The 18,988-nt window shown below is 43.4% G+C and overlaps 1 long non-coding RNA gene across 1 annotated transcript in view; it reads left to right on the forward strand.

Annotated features, from left to right (window-relative positions):
• Nucleotides 1-2,904: 2,904 nt before the first annotated feature.
• The window catches only part of LOC132642457 (uncharacterized), a 28,442-nt gene continuing 12,358 nt past the window's right edge, over nucleotides 2,905-18,988 (forward strand). The window contains exons 1-2 of the long non-coding RNA XR_009583173.1: nucleotides 2,905-3,347; nucleotides 4,119-4,169. This is a non-coding gene — a long non-coding RNA (uncharacterized LOC132642457). The remainder of the gene's footprint in view (nucleotides 3,348-4,118; nucleotides 4,170-18,988) is intronic.

The raw sequence follows: 18,988 nt of genomic DNA on the forward strand, positions 1-18,988 counted from the left end.
ATGATGATTGTTCCATAACAAAAATCACAGGTTACTGACCTTACGTTACTCCGATAAAGTGGTAACTTTATTTGGGCTCTCATGCATGCTACTTATATTATATATGTATACATATAGTCATGTGTGACACCGAGCTTATGTGGTTGGGTACAAGATATGTTGCACACGCACCACTGCAGTTGGGTACGGATATTACCGAGTCCTATTATGGCCGGGTACCGATATTACCGAGTCCTATTATAGCCGGGTACCGATATTATCGAGTCCTATTATGGCCGGGTACCGATATTATCGAGCCTTACTATGGCCGGGGACCGATATTATCGAGCCTTACTATGGCCGGATATCGATATTTTATAGGTATGTATGTGGATATATGAAATGTTTTCTAGAAAAGGTTAAGTAAGCCTGACGAATCTCTTAAAAGGTATCATGAGGTATAAACGATTCTTTTATCTTACGTTATTCTTCATGCTTCTATCATGTTACTATTCATGTCTTACATACTTAGTACATTATTCATACTGACATCCTTTTGTTTGTGGATGTTACGCTCATGCCTGCAGGAAGGCAGGGAGACGGATCAGATCCATAGGTGCTTTATAAATGGATTCTCAGGAACACTCCACTTACTTCGGAGCTGCAGTCTATTGGTATTGGTCTTTATGATCACTTGTATTCTATGTAGAGGCTCGTAGACATATGTGTACAGTTAGATGTTTCATAACCCTACCGGTTCATATTGTTGTATAATGTTTTAGTAACCTTGTTGGCTGGTGATGATGGGCATAGTTTTTGAGGATTATATAGAGATGTGCCGTTATGTTGTGATATATGTCCTTACAGATTATGGTATCCATAAGCTATCTTTATGGTCCATCCAGAAATGATTATGAGATTTATGCTTAGAGGTGCTCGATATGTTAGCTCCGGGTGCCCGTCATGGCCCTCTGGTTGGGTCGTGACAGAAAGCAATAGAGTTGTTCAATGTTTTCATTTCCATAATGTTTGTCATATATTGATGATGTCGTTCCAAATTGATGAACTCAATTTAGCTTTGGATCGTTCACTCATGACCATTGAGCTTTGAATTTTTCAACTTCTACACTTTAAATCAAATCTTAATTTTCTTTTCTTTTCTACAAGTATTAAAGCTGAGAATTGAATCAAGACTGATTGCAAGCTAAGTATCACCACATTATTAGTATTTTGAAAGAAACCTGCACTATTTGGGTTAGTTTAGGAGTAATATTTCGTATATTTCAGTTGGATTGGTACTTTGAAAGAAACCTACACTATCTCTCTTAGTTTGGGAGTAATATGTAGTATATTTCAGTTGGATTTTCTTATTATTAGATATATGTTACTTTTATTTAAGGAGTTTGTATTGAGATATTATATCAGTACAATTTAGTTGTTCTTAATTTTATGGTCACAGATGAATTTTATTATTATCTAGCATGTTTTATTATTTTATATTCAATTTATGCAATTCTAATTTTAAAAATTAATACCTACAAAATTGTTACACCTTGTACTTTCATATGGTAAGTTACGTCGAAAGCTAATCGATGTAAGCTCGGAGAACAAGATTATCTTTAAGATTACAAGTACTTAAACCATGTTTAACAAGTGTTATGTAAGTGTCGTAAAGATTAGAAGTCAAACGAATTGAAAGGATTAAGATTCGTCGAAATCCTACGTTTGGTTAGAAGTTACAGCAAGATTTTTCCCAATTTTCTATGGGTCTATCTCCAAGTATATGAGGATTTATGGGATGGATTACCTATCTAAATTCAAGTTCATAGAGTCTAGTTTCCATCGCACCAAACAGTTCGTAAATCGGAGCTCTGTACAAAAAGTTATATATTTTTTAAGAAAGCGCTGCACAGCAGACCCGAGATATGGTGGGAAGTACGGTCCATATCCCAGACCGTATGTTAAGGCGGTGGGAGCTCAAATTTAGGTATATATTTCGGTGGCACTCCTTGAGAACTCATTTCTTCATCCCAACTGATCTAGAATCACCCCAAAGGCTCCTTAGAGCTTCATAACTTCATCTACGCAAAGATCAATAGGATCATGACATGATTTCATCTTTGGAAATCTTGGATAGGTGGTGTAGTTCCTATCTTCCATGCTGTTGTTGAATTGAAGATTGATGCAAGTTGATTCAAGCTTGTTAGAGTGTGGTTCAAGCTAGTCCAAGGTAAGATCCTCTCTTTCTAGTTGTAATTGAGGTTAATTCCATGACACGGTCAAGTATTTAGCTCGAAAGGTACAGGATTGATAGCAAGAAAAAAGTATATCTTTTTGTTGGTATTGTATAGGTTGTATGGGATTTAATTCAAGATGATTATAGTGAATTTAGTATGGTTGTTGTTGTTTTTTATATTGTGAACTTGGGGAAAATAGTAGAAACCAGGGAAATGTTGTCTGATTCGTTACCAGACCAGTTTAACACATTGATATACATGATATACCGAATGAATCCTTAGCCTAACAAAAGACGTTATCCTTATTATAGGTCAAACCGTTAAATGAGTTGCGAGGTTGGAGTAACAAGGAGGCTAACATGGTATGTAAGTGTTATATCCCGTATTTTTGAACCTCGGAGCATCTGCTGGGGTGGGGCCCACATACCGAGATTTTTTTTGGGAACATCTGAAAAGTCATATGAATCACATATGTAAAGTTAAACACAGCTCATGAAGTACCTTTGGACCAAATCAAAGTGGAAACCCTCCAAACGAATATTTTTAAGAAAACGTTTTCGGGTGACCTGACTTTGGGGGGCAAAAACTGTATTGTAAGTTTGGAATTTCGAAAATACCTTGAAATAGAAGTTGTAGATAATTGAATTAGCTTTCGATCCATAGGTCGTGGGTTCCCAGGTGACGTCGGTACAAGGAGATATGAACGTTTTAAGGTCGAAAGGTCAGTGGGCTAGGCCCAACTCGGGACCAACCGAGTTGGCCCAAAAAAATGAAAAAAAAATTCAGGCCCAAGTGAGGAGCCATTCGGCCATGGTCCATAAAAAGGATCCAAGCCCATGGAATTAAGTCATGTGGTCAATGAATAAAAGACCACTTAATCATCCAAATTCCATAGAACTTTCAAGAGAAAGAATAGGAGGAAAAACAAGAGAAAAACAAGAACAAAAAGAGGGCATTTCGGGTTTGGCCATAGAAAAATCACCCCTCAAAATCTTGCCTCTAAAATTATTTTCTTGTTGAATTCCTACTAAATTAAGTGTCCTCTACAACTTGGTGTAATTGTTTTGGAAGAAGGAGCACTTATTTCTTCAAGTTGACAACTTGTTCAAGTGAAGAAGTTTGTAGAAAAAGGTAAGAATCAATTCCTTTTTCTTATGTTATGAAGGTTTGTTTATGTTGTGGTATGTGGAAATGAGTAGAAATTATGGAAATAAGGAAGTTTGCAAAGTGGGTATGTATATATATATGTAGCCATGGGTGTATATATGTTTTATACATATATGAGTTGAATTTTATGTTGCATTCTAGTTGTGGTTATGATGGAAATTATATTGGGAATGAAAGTTGAATGAATTTTGGTTGAAGTTGGAATATAGATGATTATGTCACTTTAGAATAATTTTGTGATATTATGGAAATGAAGTTGTTAAGATGTGAATTATGATTATGGTTGATGAATTTGGAAGTTGGAAATTTGTTATGAAGTTGTATGCCAAAGATTTGATGTTTTGCATAAGTTATGATTTTGGCGGAAGATTGTATATCATGTATATCGAGTGTATATCTTAAGGAAAACGATATGAAATGTTTCTAGAACTATATGGTGATGATCATGATGGTTGTTGAATATGAAATTATTGATCTTAGTTGAAAGTTGGGTTGAATTGAAGATTATGTCAACTTGTGAGAAAAATGACTAGTTGAAGGATATTTGTGTTTTTAATGTTCATTGTTGATATTGTTGTTGTCGTTTGGGTTGTTGTTGATGATTTATAGCCGAGTTGAATTCTCGGGGTGTCATATGTATAGGGGAAGTGCTGCCGAAATTTCGGTAGCCAAATATGCTTAAAGTTGAAATAATGACATTAATAATTCACAATTGGTAAACTTGACCAATTGCAGTTTTTCGACGAAACGGGAAGTGAGTTTGGAAAGGCTTAAGGAGCGCGAAAGGTATGTAAAGCAAACCCAATTCTTCCCTTGGCATGCCCTAGTGTGTTAGGGTCGGATCCGGGCCTCGAAGGACCTCTTGGCCCTCAGAATCCGCAAGACAAAATTTCAGTTTTTCCTTCAGTAGAATTGAACCATTTTGATACGTTTTTTCTGAAATTATGCAATTTTGCTCTAAATTATTCAGAAAGTCATAGAATGTTTGTATAACCTTTTTAGGTGATACTATATGCTTAGAGGGCACAATTTGAGCCCGCCTCCTTGTTTGTCCCAAGGCGGGCCCGCTATTTACGGTTTTGCCCCTAATGTGTTAAAGCTTCCTTTTTAAGCGATTTTTGAAAGAAATGTTTTAATTACCCTACTAATCGCTTAACGAATATTATTTTAAATATTCTGTTAAATATTATAAATTATTTTGACACTCGGAGTGACTTCGGGAAAGTTATACTTCTGTAATTTATTATGATATCCGAAATACATTTATTATGATTCCGTCCGACCCCATTGGATTTGTTTGTCTTTGATACGCTTCATCGAGTCTTTGAAAACATTTATTATATTTTTAAATTGCATTAGTCTCTCACTACTCCATTCGTGGATGTCCCAATGTTTCCCACACTGAGCCCGGGCCAGGATATGTTGTCAAGCGTAATTCTCTGCATTGTTCGCCGCGCCCCGATGTGAGGGGGCAGGTATACGCGTACATGGGTCTGTGGAGTATGATGTGCCATGTCCGCCTATTCTGATCTGATCTGTTATGGCCATTCTGATATGACATTTTATGATACGGGGCCACGCCCCTTTTTCTGATTCCTCTGTATAGTGGCACCAGCGTCGGGAGGGTGGCCACATTCTGTCTGCCGAGTCCCGTGTCAGGGACCGGATATGATATGATATGACATATGTTTCTGTACGCATTCTGTCTGTTTTGGATATATGCATTTGACGCTCTGGATTCTGTACTCATTTTTTGTAACCATTATGATTTGACTTCTGTGATTCCGCTTTACATATTCAGTACATATTTCGTACTGACCCCCTTTCTTCGGGGGCTGCGTTTTCATGCTGCGCAGGTACAGACGACAGGTTTGCTGATCCGCACGTTTAGGATCCCGTTTCTGCTATTTTGGGGCGCTCTCTTCTTCAGAGCCCATCTTTTGGTACAGTCTGTCACTGTTATCTGGATATGTATATTGTTCTGGGTATGACGGGGCCCTGTCCCGTCTTATGATTATGATATGTTCTGTAGAGGTCTGTGGATACATCTGTGTGGGTTCTGTACATATGTTTGGGATGTTTTTTTTTATGATAGCCTTATCGGCTTCTGTGTGCCAAGTCTGCTCTTCGGCTAAATTCTGTAGCATTCACTAATGTTATTATTATATTATTATTCTGATAATATGCTAATTTGGGTATCGGGTACGTATAGGTGCCCAGCTAGGGCACTGGTCGCGGCCCACGGGGTTGGGTCGTGACAAAAGTGGTATCAGAGCAGTTCATCCTCGGAATGTCCACAGACCGTGTCAAGTAGAGTCTTGTTTATCGGTGTGTTGTGCACCACGCCTATAAACAGGAGGCTACAGGGCATTTAGGATACTACCCTTCTTTCTGTCTTAGATCGTGCGATAGAGCTGTGTTATCAGGATGACCCCTCCCTAACGAGTGGCTATATTTGCAGATATGCCTCCAAAAAAGGCAACCGCGGCCCAAAAGGCCAAGTCAGCAGCCTTGGGAGAGACTAGCCGGGTCCAGAGAATTACCAGGGCCCAGGCACATATTGCTCCGGGGACTTTGCCCCAGACAGAGGGTTCGTCTACACCGCCACTCGTGGAGGAGATTGGGGCGGCCGCAGCCGCAGATCGGGGGGCGGCTCCACCGCCAGCTCCCGCAGTTCCAATACCTGAGCCTCCAGCTCCACGGCCAGGCACTGAGGATCAGTCTATGAGGGAGGCAGTCCAGTTGCTGACGAGACTTGTGGCAGGGCAGGTTCAGGGGCATGGGCTGGGAGGTGACCGGGTAGTCAGGCGTGATAGTTCGAGAGCCCGTGAGTTTTTGACTTGTAACCCTCCAGAGTTCTTTGGGACAAAGCCCGAGGAGGATCCTGAGGAGTTTATCAGGAAGATGCGACACACTCTAGATTTGATTAATGCTTCCGAGACAGAGTCAGTCGTGTTAGCTTCGTACCGGTTATATGATGTGGCGGCAAACTGGTACGAGTCATGGGGGCTATCCAGGGGGGACGGCGCTCCTCCAGCAGCTTGGGGCGATTTTTCTCAGGCATTTCTTGGACATTTTCTGCCCCCAGAGTTGCGACGAGCCAGATCTGATAGATTCTTATTATTGAGGCAGAAGGGCCGCAGTATCCGGGACTACAGTTTGGAGTTTGATTCCTTGGCCCGATATGCACCTACTATGGTGGCTACTATGGCGGACCGGATGCACAGATATATTATGGGGCTGGATCGGTATTTTGTTGATAGCTGCTTAGTGTTGGCTGCTCAGCCCGGTATGGACATTGCCCGTATCCAGGCCCATGCCCAAGGTATGGAGGATCGGGGCAGAGGAGGACACCAGCCTGACAGGGGCCAGGATCGGAGACAGCCCAAGAGGGCCAGGTCATCTGGAGACTTTCGGGGCAGACAGCCCCAACAGCCGCAGCAGCCTAGCAGATTTTCATCTCAGCCAGCGCAGAGCGCGCCTCCCCAGCCTACAGGTCGCAGGTTCGATAGCCCAGGGTATTCAGGAGCAGGCCAGAGCTCCAGGGCTTCAGGTTCGCGGACAGATAGGGGTTCTGGTCAGATGAGGCCACCTAGGGTTCAGTGTTCTTTTTGCGGCAGATACCATACGGGAGAGTGCTACAGAGCCACCGGTGCATGCTTTTCTTGTGGCCGTCAGGGCCATTCTGTGAGAGATTGCCCGTATAAGGGTAGTTCGGGTGGTGCAGCGCAGCCTACCGGATCAGCCGCTGGGTCTTCATCGTCGTCAGTGGCTATGCGCCCTACGGGGCAGGGTTTTCCAGCACCAGCAGGTCGCGGCAGAGGCCGTGGTGGAGCTTCTGGTATTAGCGGTCCTTCGAACCGCATTTATGCTTTGGCCAGCCGCTAGGATCAGGAGGCATCTCCTAATGTCGTTACAGGTACTTTATTGGTCTTCTCTCGGTCTGTGTATGCAGTAATTGATCCAGGTTCGACTTTATCATATATTTCACCCCTTGTTGCCGGTAAAATTGGTATTATGTCTGAACCTATAGAGCCATTTGAGGTAGCCACGCCGATAGGGGATTTTGTTGTAGCGAAACAGGTTTATAAAGACTGTTCTGTGATCGTTTGTGACCGTGACACTAAGGCAGATCTGGTAGAGTTAGATATGACTGAATTTGATGTTATTATGGGTATGGATTGGCTAGCTTCCTATTACGCTAATGTTGACTGCCAAAATAAGGTAGTTCGCTTCCAGTTTCCCGGGGAGCCAGTTATAAATTGGGCTGGTAATACAGCATCGCCGAAAGGTAAGTTTATTTCATACCTTAAGGCAAAGAAAATGATCAGAAAGGGTTATATCTATCATCTGGTTCGGGTGCAAGACTTGGACGCCGAGACGCCGATACTTCAGTCAGTCCCCGTGATTGAGTACGAGAGGCCGATATCCCTAAGACAGCTTTCCGGACTCGATATGGGCATTACGAGTTCAGGGTTATGTCTTTTGGGCTGACAAATGCTCCCGCAGTATTCATGGATTTGATGAACCGGGTATTCAGGCCATTCTTGGATATGTTCGTAATTGTATTCATTGATGATATCCTGGTTTATTCTCGGTCTGAGGCGGAGCACGCAGATCATCTGAGATCGGTATTAGGGGTACTCCGGCATCAGAAATTATATGCCAAATTTTCTAAGTGTGAATTCTGGCTGTCTTCAGTGGCTTTCTTGGGGCATGTTATTGCAGCTGATGGTGTCCGTGTGGACACACAGAAGATCGAGGCCGTGAAGAATTGGCCCGGACCTACGACGCCCACAGAGGTACGCAGTTTCCTGGGATTGGCAGGTTATTACAGGAGATTTGTGGAGAAGTTTGCTTCGATTTCAGCGCCTTTGACAAGGCTGACTCAGAAGGGAGCTAAGTTCCAGTGGTCTGACGCTTGTGAACGGAGCTTCCAGTTGCTGAAGGAGAAGCTGACTACAGCCCCAGTTCTGACTCTTCCAGAGGGACCGGACGGGTATGTTATTTATTGTGACGCTTCTGGTATGGGGTTAGGCTGTGTATTGATGCAGCACGGCAGAGTTATAGCGTATGCTTCCCGGCAGCTCAAAAAGCATGAGAAGAATTATCCTACCCACGATCTGGAACTCGCAGCGGTGATTCATGCTCTGAAGATATGGAGACACTATTTATATGGCGTTCATGTGGATATCTATACTGATCATAAGAGTCTCCAATATATTTTCAGACAGAGAGAGCTTAATTTGCGGCAGCGGAGGTGGCTGGAGCTTCTGAAAGATTATGATGTAGATATTCTGTATCATCCGGGCAAGGCTAATGTTGTTGCAGACGCGCTCAGTCGGAAGTCTATGGGCAGTTTAGCCGATTTACAGCCAGACAGGAGAGAGATAGCCCGTGATGTTCAGCAGTTGGCTAGTCTCGGGGTTCGTCTGGCCGATTCTGGAGATACCCAGATTTCTGTTCGAGGGGTTTCTGAGTCATCCATCAGGGACGATATTAAGCGGCATCAGTTCGAGGATCCTGTCTTAGCTCGGTACAGGGACACAGCCTATGATAAGGAGAGGACTTCGTTCGAGTTTTCACCGGACGACACTATGTTATATAGAGGCAGGTTGTGTGTACCTGATATTGCAGGCCTTCGGCAACAGGTTATGAGCGAGGCACATTATGCTCGCTATTCGGTCCATCCTGGGTCTACGAAGATGTACCATGATCTCCGATGCTTATACTAGTGGGACGGCATGAAGCGGGATATTGCAGAGTTCGTCGCCCAGTGCCCTCATTGTCAGCAGGTCAAGATTGAGCATCAGAAGCCGGGTGGACTGTTGCAGGGGATGGAAATCCCGACTTGAAAGTGGGAGGTTATTAATATGGACTTCATTACAGGTTTGCCTCGCACTCCACGAAAGTATGATTCCATCTGGGTCGTTGTTGATAGGCTGACGAAATCAGCCCATTTTCTTCCCGTCAGGACTACTTATTCCGCCGAGGATTATGCCAGGCTCTATATTAGAGAGATTGTGAAGCTTCACGGAGTTCCTATATCTATTATTTCTGACAGAGGCGCCCAGTTTACGGCGCATTTCTGGAGATCTTTTCAGGAGGGACTAGGGACTCAGGTGAGTCTGAGCACCGCATTTCATCCTCAGAGCGACGGGCAGGCCGAGCGCACTATACAGACGCTGGGGGATATGTTGCGGGCCTGCGTTATTGATTTCAGAGGCAGCTGGGATGATCACTGTTACATCCGACATTTTTGTTCATTCGGAAAATTCAAGATAAAATGACTTGTGATGAATAAGGCCACTATTGGACCTTACTTGGTATGCATGTGTAGGTTATGAATACAATGATGTGGAATTACGAAAGGTGGCCAAGGGCAATAATTGGAATTTTGGAAACTTGTTCCATGAATTACCAAAATTAGCCACAACTTTTGGGCCAAAAAAATAATAATAATAACAACAAAACAAAGGCCCAACTTAAGGGGGCCCTACCGGCCACCATGGGTCCAAGCCCATGGAATAATTAAATTCCATGGGAAATTATATATTGGATAAGTGTGAGGAATATTCAAGAAGCAAGAACAAATCAAGAAAGAAAAAAAAAAGAGAGAGAGGGTTCGGGTTTGGAGAGAAAAAAGGAAAGAAAAGAAAGAAAATTTTTTGGAGCCAATCCCTTGGTTTAAAGAGTTCATCTCTTGAGAGATTATTGCTAAGCACAAGATTCTCTACAAGTTGATATAAAGATTGTGGCAAGAAAACAATTTCATCCTCCAAGTGAAGAACTTGAAGAAAGGTAAGGATTTCATGCTTTTGTTGTGTTAAAAATGATGTATGTATGTTGTGGTATGTGTGAATGAATGAAAAATATGGAAATTTGGTGTGTTGGAATTTTTGGGTGTGTGGCCGAATACATATATGTGTATTGCATGATTTTAATGGTTTGAATTCTTGTGTAACTTAGTTGTAGTATGGTGGAAATTGTATTAGAAAGGAAAGTGGGATGAATTAGTGAGAATTGGAAAAATATTGGAGTTGGCCGTGTGGTACTATGTTGACTATGGGACGTGAATTTGATTTTTGTTTGTATGCTAATCGTGTTATGGCTTTGTGAAGTAGATTGAAGGATAATGGTTAAGCTAAAACGAAGAATTGTTGGTTAAGTTGTTGTCGGAAAGTATGTCGCTTTAGCCTAAGGTCTTGAAATTGTGATTGATGATAATGAACTTGGAATATGAAAATGTGTTTATGAACTCGTATGTTGAAAGTTAGGAAAAGATTGGAAAAGTAGTGATTTGATAGAAAGTTGAACGTTTGCGTATCTTGTGAACATTATGTGAACATGGTATGGATGCCTCCGATGTGTGTCGTAATGATTTTGACAGATAATGGATATGAAAATAATAAGTTTTGGTTGGAAATGTAAGTTTGAAGCGAAAGATGATTCGTCGTGTCGAAAGGTGGCTAATAATGCCATAGCGTATGATTTAGTGTTTATTGATGTTTGTTGTTGTTTGGATGTCTCCTCTGGGTTGTTGTGTTGCTAAATTGAGCCGAGCTAAGTCTCGGGGATGTCGTATATACAGAGGAAATGCTGCCGAAATTTCGGTAGGCAATTATGTGTAAAGATAGAGTATTGAAAGAATGAAACTAACCAAATGGTAAACTTGACCATTTCCAGATTTTGGACGAAATTTGGAGTGACGCCAAGCAAGCACAAGGCGCCATCAAGGTATGTGAAGCACTTCTCTACGTTCCTAGGCATGTTCTGGATGTGGTAGGCTCGGCCGCGAGCCTTAAGTCCGACTCTGTTCCCCGGAATTCGAGACGGAAAACCGCTCTAATTCCTTCAGTTCAATTGAACCTATTTTCTTACAAATTGTCCTTAAAGTGAGATTTTGCACAAAACTTCCCCAAACGGAGTCGGAACACTTCCGAATGAGTATGGGTGACCTCATAAGGTCAATCATCAGTAATTTACGTATGTAGCCTTGGGTTGGTCCGAGGTGGGCCCACAAGGCCCGATACTTCCGGTACGATTTTTAAAATACTTCTGTTTTGGTCCGATCTTCTCCAAAAAACTTCTGAACTATTATTTTGTGAATATTATGGATATTTTTGTGTAATTTATACAATATGATTTCTGAACATCCGAGCGTCCCATTCTGATAATCTGTCGTGCCTTCCTAACTAGGATATGAGCGCGTGCTATGCATACTATCTGGATATTCTGATTTTGGCTCGCCGTTTGGCACCTTTCAGTTTGATCGAGTCTGTATGTTGAGTCTGTAGGTAGGTGGTTTCTCATTTATCGATTCGTGTCTGTCTCAATGCATTCTTTCACTGCGACCCGGGCCAGGTTCTGTTATCGTGCATATTTCTCTGCATTGTTCACCGCGTCCCTCGGCGTACGGGCCGGGATCTGTATGTCTGTATGATCTGTGTATGGGGATGGCGGCCAGGATGGCATATGATCTGATTTGATTCTGTCTGTCCACCGCGTCCCGTACTAAGAGGGCCGGGTTCTGTTACCGCGCCCCCAGACAGGGCCGGGATCTGTATGAATATATGCGTGTGCCATCTGTATTTATAAAGCACACGCCTCTGTATGATTTTGTATGATTCTGTGCTACTCTGCATGCATAATTCTGTCCGTCATACTACTGTCTGTCCGTCTGTGTTACGACTATTTCTGTATGTCCGTATGGCTTCTGCTTCTGTATGTCCGTATGGATCCAGATTCTGCTCGTATGTCCGTATTATGATTCCGTTTGTCTGTCCGAACTATAATTCTGTTCATTTGTGTGTAACACGATTCTGTATGTCTGTCTGGATCATAACTCTGTCCGTCAGTTTGATTTATGATTTTGCCCGTTATATTTCTGTGACTCTAGTTCGGACTATGTTTATATATGTTACGTTTCTGCTTTACATACTCGGTACATTTTCCGTACTGACCCCCGTTCTTTGGGGGCTGCGCTACATGCCCGCAAGTACAGACGCACCAGGTGATACGCCGCCCGCGTAGGTTTCCGACTCTGCCTTTTGAAGAGCTCCTTTGACTTGGAGCATATCTTTTGGTATATATCTTCTGTCTTCTGTGCACTCCGTATGTTTGTATATTCTGGGTACGGCGGGGCCCTGTCCCGTCATATGACTCTGTATGTCTGTAGAGGCCTGTAGATAGATGTGTGGGTTACGGGTTTCGTCTGTATGTTAGCCTTATCGGCTTACTTGTAAATATCTGTATGTTCAGGTATATATGTATATATACGTATGTTACGCGCGTGCCGTACTTGTATCGGCCTACTTCTGTACTTCTGTTTTGAAACACAAAAAAAAAAAAAAAAAACTGTATGGTTCGAATTCGATCAGGTAGGTACGTATGGGTACCCAGTTAGGGTACCAGTCGCGGCCCACGGGGTTTGGGTCGTGACAAAAGTGGTATCAGAGCGGTTAGTCCTCGGAATGTCTACAGGCCGTGTCTAGTAGAGTCTTGTTTATCGATGTGTTGTGCACCACATCTATAAACGGAAAGCTACAGGGCATTTAGGATGTTACCCTTCTTTGGATCTTTAGATCGTGCGATAGAACTGTATTAGTAGGATGAACCTCTCCTAACGATCTGCTATGTTTCAGTAATGCCTCCGAAGAAGGCAACAGCTGCCCAGAAGGGCAAGGCCAGGATTGAGGCAGGAGAGACCAGCCAGGCCCCGAGGGTTACCAGGGCCAGTGTGCACCCTGCACTTGAGGATGTGCCCCCGTCGTCTGGATCTGTTACACCCCCCTTGCCGGAGGATATCAGAGCAGCAGGAGCTGCTAATCGGGAGACGGCTCCACCGCAAGCCCCTGAGGTTCCAGTGCCCGAGCCTCCAGCTCCACAGGCAGGGGCGGAGGGTAGGGCCATGCGAGATGCGGTTCAATTATTGACCACATTGATGGCGGAGCAGGTTCGCAGGCATGGATTTGGGGGTGGTCGTGCGGATAGGTACGAGAGCTCCAGGGCTCGTGAGTTTCTGACATGTAATCCTCCAGAATTCTCCGGGGCAAAACCTGAGTAGGATCCCCAGGAGTTCATTAGAAAGATGGAGAGCACACTACGACTGATTAAGGCTTCGCCGACTGAGTCTGTGGAGTTGGCTTCGTATCGATTATATGAGGTGGCAGCAAATTGGTATGAGTCTTGGCAGCTCTCCAGGGGTGACGATGCTCCCCCAGCGGTATGGGCCGAATTTACTAAGGCCTTTCTTGACCATTTTCTACCACCAGAGCTACGAAGAGCTAGGGTCGATCGGTTCTTGAACTTGAGACAGAATGGTAGAAGTGTTCGCGAGTACAGCCTAGAGTTCGATTCATTGGCTAGGTATGCACCCACCATAGTAGCTGAGATGGCCGACAGGGTGCACAGGTATGTGATGGGACTGGACTCTTATCTGATTGATGGTTGTTTGGCTGTGGCTGCTCAGCCAGGGATGCATGTAGCCCGGGTACAGGCACACGCCCAGGGCATGGAGGACCGACGTAGGGAACGTCGGCCTGATAGGGGTTACGACAGGGGCCAGCCTAAGAGGGCCAGATCGGCTGGGTATTCAGAGGGATTTCAGAGCGAGCCTTCCCAGCGGCAGAGAAATAGGTATTCGTCCCAGCCAGCCTACAGTACGCCCGCACAGTTCGCAGGACAGAGCTCCAGAGGTCCTGGTCAGTCGAGGCCACCCATACCCCCGTGTTCTTATTGTGGGAGGCCCCACCCGGGGGAGTGTTACCGCGCTACGGGCGCTTGTTATTTTTGTGGGAGCCCAGACCATCGAGTCAGAGAGTGCCCACTTAAGGGCAGTTCGGGTTCAGCCCGGCCTGCTGGGTCCGTTGCAGGCTCATCTTCTCCTTCAGCGGCCATGCGCCCTGCGGGGCGAGGAGCACCAGCACCAGCACCAGCGCCAGCGGGTCGTGGCAGAGGACGTGGTGCAGCTTCTGGTTACAGCGGTCCTTCGAACCGCGTGTTTGCTTTAACCGGCCGGCAGGACCCAGGAGCGTCTTCGAGTGCACGCCCAGGTACGCCAGCCAATCCTTTTTGAGAAATGTATGTATGGATAATTTTGTATTTTGCTGAATTACGTGATCTTATACTTCTGGGTATTAGAAATAGTAATATAAATGTTAATTTGGTGGATACCGAGATTCAGAAAAGCAATATGGTGATGGTATGACTTAGCCGGGGGTGGGACCCGCTACCAAAATTTTTTCGAAAATTTGCGAAGACCCCGATTTGCTCTAAAATTACGTGACAAAGGTCGTACGGGGCGATCGACGAAACTATATCCGTCCTAACGCGTCGAAATGCATGAAAGTTTCGGAGTTAAGCGTGCTCAGGCCAGAGCAATTCTGGGATGGGTGACCCCCTGGGAAGGAATGCAGAGTTTTGCACAAGTGTAGGTATGACTGATATAAATGAAAATTTGGGGTAATCTAAAGGTGAAGGAGAATGTGTGGAGTAATCAGAGCCTTTACAAAAACCACACAGTCCGACACGGATTAAATGGGCAAAAAGAAAAGGTGCGATACCGCTCGGAAAATTGAGCGAATCTGGATAACAGTTAGCGACGACCCGAATGTTGTCAGGGGATAGGAAAAAGCCCAATTACATCATAAGTTAGTCTGGTATGACGATGGTTGAAAAAGGAAAGAGAGTATGGATAGTAGGGGAGAAGAGAGATAAGAAGGGCGAGTAAGCAGAATCCTTGAAAAAGTCTGTAAGCGACACCCAAGACGATTTGTATGATTGATTCTGAATATGTTTCTGTCTGACATATCTCTGTACGATTAACCCTGATTACGAATCTGTCTGACACACCTCTGTATGTCTGACTCTGGATATAAATCCGTCTGGTGTGCCTCCGTACGTCTAATTTTGGTCACGCATCTGTCTGATACATCTCCGCATGTCTGATTCTAAGTGTGACTCTGTATGATACATTTCTGTAAGCCTGATTCCGATTTCGAAATCCGTCCGATACATTTTTATACATCTGACTCTGATCTTAGATCTGTCTGACATATTTCCGTATCTCTTCTTTTGATTATGAATCCATCCGCCAGAGTTTAACATGTCTGCTTCCTATTACGAATCCGTCCGATATGCTTCGACGTGTCCGATCCCAGTCCTGAATCTGTTGGTAAGAAGTGTCTGGTATGAAGTGGGATTACGAAAATGCGGTAGGAATTCAGGAGTGTAATAGGAAATGAGGTGGACTATGATGTTTAGGAAACGTTCGTCGGTTACAAGAATATAGCTTATGGTTCGACGATTGCGTGGGGTACGAGAAGATATATTATGAAGGCATTTAAATCGGTGATGTGAAAAATTACCCCATAATGTTGGCAAAGCAGCCATGTCGGAAAGTCAGTAAAGGATGACTATAAAGAGAACCCTCCCGGAGTAGTATGACGCCCCATAAGGTCAATTTAACATTCGAGGACGAATGTTCTAAAAGGGGGGGAGAATGTTACATCCGACATTTTTGTTCATTCGGAAAATTCAAGATAAAATGACTTGTGATGAATAAGGCCACTATTGGACCTTACTTGGTATGCATGTGTAGGTTATGAATACAATGATGTGGAATTACGAAAGGTGGCCAAGGGCAATAATTGGAATTTTGGAAACTTGTTCCATGAATTACCAAAATTAGCCACAACTTTTGGGCCAAAAAAATAATAATAATAATAACAACAAAACAAAGGCCCAACTTAAGGGGGCCCAACCGGCCACCATGGGTCCAAGCCCATGGAATAATTAAATTCCATGGGAAATTATATATTGGATAAGTGTGAGGAATATTCAAGAAGCAAGAACAAATCAAGAAAGAAAAAAAAAAGAAGAGAGAGGGTTCGGGTTTGGAGAGAAAAAAGGAAAGAAAAGAAAGAAAATTTTTTGGAGCCAATCCCTTGGTTTAAAGAGTTCATCTCTTGAGAGATTATTGCTAAGCACAAGATTCTCTACAAGTTGATATAAAGATTGTGGCAAGAAAACAATTTCATCCTCCAAGTGAAGAACTTGAAGAAAGGTAAGGATTTCATGCTTTTGTTGTGTTAAAAATGATGTATGTATGTTGTGGTATGTGTGAATGAATGAAAAATATGGAAATTTGGTGTGTTGGAATTTTTGGGTGTGTGGCCGAATACATATATGTGTATTGCATGATTTTAATGGTTTGAATTCTTGTGTAACTTAGTTGTAGTATGGTAGAAATTGTATTAGAAAGGAAAGTGGGATGAATTAGTGAGAATTGGAAAAATATTGGAGTTGGCCGTGTGGTACTATGTTGACTATGGGACGTGAATTTGATTTTTGTTTGTATGCTAATCGTGTTATGGCTTTGTGAAGTAGATTGAAGGATAATGGTTAAGCTAAAACAAAGAATTGTTGGTTAAGTTGTTGTCGGAAAGTATGTCGCTTTAGCCTAAGGTCTTGAAATTGTGATTGATGATAATGAACTTGGAATATGAAAATGTGTTTATGAACTCGTATGTTGAAAGTTAGGAAAAGATTGGAAAAGTAGTGATTTGATAGAAAGTTGAACGTTTGCGTATCTTGTGAACATTATGTGAACATGGTATGGATGCCTCCGATGTGCGTCGTAATGATTTTGACAGATAATGGATATGAAAATAATAAGTTTTGGTTGGAAATGTAAGTTTGAAGCGAAAGATGATTCGTCGTGTCGAAAGGTGGCTAATAATGCCATAGCGTATGATTTAGTGTTTATTGATGTTTGTTGTTGTTTGGATGTCTCCTCTGGGTTGTTGTGTTGCTAAATTGAGCCGAGCTAAGTCTCGGGGATGTCGTATATACAGAGGAAATGCTGCCGAAATTTCGGTAGGCAATTATGTGTAAAGATAGAGTATTGAAAGAATGAAACTAACCAAATGGTAAACTTGACCATTTCCAGATTTTGGACGAAATTTGGAGTGACGCCAAGCAAGCATAAGGCGCCATCAAGGTATGTGAAGCACTTCTCTACGTTCCTAGGCATGTTCTGGATGTGGTAGGCTCGGCCGCGAGCCTTAAGTCCGACTCTGTTCCCCGGAATTCGAGACGGAAAACCGCTCTAATTCCTTCAGTTCAATTGAACCTATTTTCTTACAAATTGTCCTTAAAGTGAGATTTTGCACAAAACTTCCCCAAACGGAGTCGGAACACTTCCGAATGAGTATGGGTGACCTCATAAGGTCAATCATCAGTAATTTACGTATGTAGCCTTGGGTTGGTCCGAGGTGGGCCCACAAGGCCCGATACTTCCGGTACGATTTTTAAAATACTTCTGTTTTGGTCCGATCTTCTCCAAAAAACTTCTGAACTATTATTTTGTGAATATTATGGATATTTTTGTGTAATTTATACAATATGATTTCTGAACATCCGAGCGTCCCATTCTGATAATCTGTCGTGCCTTCCTAACTAGGATATGAGCGCGTGCTATGCATACTATCTGGATATTCTGATTTTGGCTCGCCGTTTGGCACCTTTCAGTTTGATCGAGTCTGTATGTTGAGTCTGTAGGTAGGTGGTTTCTCATTTATCGATTCGTGTCTGTCTCAATGCATTCTTTCACTGCGACCCGGGCCAGGTTCTGTTATCGTGCATATTTCTCTGCATTGTTCACCGCGTCCCTCGGCGTACGGGCCGGGATCTGTATGTCTGTATGATCTATGTATGGGGATGGCGGCCAGGATGGCATATGATCTGATTTGATTCTGTCTGTCCACCGCGTCCCGTACTAAGAGGGCCGGGTTCTGTTACCGCGCCCCCAGACAGGGCCGGGATCTGTATGAATATATGCGTGTGCCATCTGTATTTATAAAGCACACGCCTCTGTATGATTTTGTATGATTCTGTGCTACTCTGCATGCATAATTCTGTCCGTCATACTACTGTCTGTCCGTCTGTGTTACGACTATTTCTGTATGTCCGTATGGCTTCTGCTTCTGTATGTCCGTATGGATCCAGATTCTGCTCGTATGTCCGTATTATGATTCCGTTTGTCTGTCCGAACTATAATTCTGTTCATTTGTGTGTAACACGATTCTGTATGTCTGTCTGGATCATAACTCTGTCCGTCAGTTTGATTTATGATTTTGCCCGTTATATTTCTGTGACTCTAGTTCGGACTATGTTTATATATGTTACGTTTCTGCTTTACATACTCGGTACATTTTCCGTACTGACCCCCGTTCTTCGGGGGCTGCGCTACATGCCCGCAGGTACAGACGCACCAGGTGATACGCCGCCCGCGTAGGTTTCCGACTCTGCCTTTTGAAGAGCTCCTTTGACTTGGAGCATATCTTTTGGTATATATCTTCTGTCTTCTGTGCACTCCGTATGTTTGTATATTCTGGGTACGGCGGGGCCCTGTCCCGTCATATGACTCTGTATGTCTGTAGAGGCCTGTAGATACATGTGTGGGTTACGGGTTTCGTCTGTATGTTAGCCTTATCGGCTTACTTGTAAATATCTGTATGTTCAGGTATATATGTATATATACGTATGTTACGCGCGTGCCGTACTTGTATCGGCCTACTTCTGTACTTCTGTTTTGAAACACA

This window comes from Lycium barbarum, chromosome 5, assembly GCF_019175385.1.
Source record: "Lycium barbarum isolate Lr01 chromosome 5, ASM1917538v2, whole genome shotgun sequence".
Lineage (NCBI taxonomy): Eukaryota > Viridiplantae > Streptophyta > Magnoliopsida > Solanales > Solanaceae > Lycium > Lycium barbarum.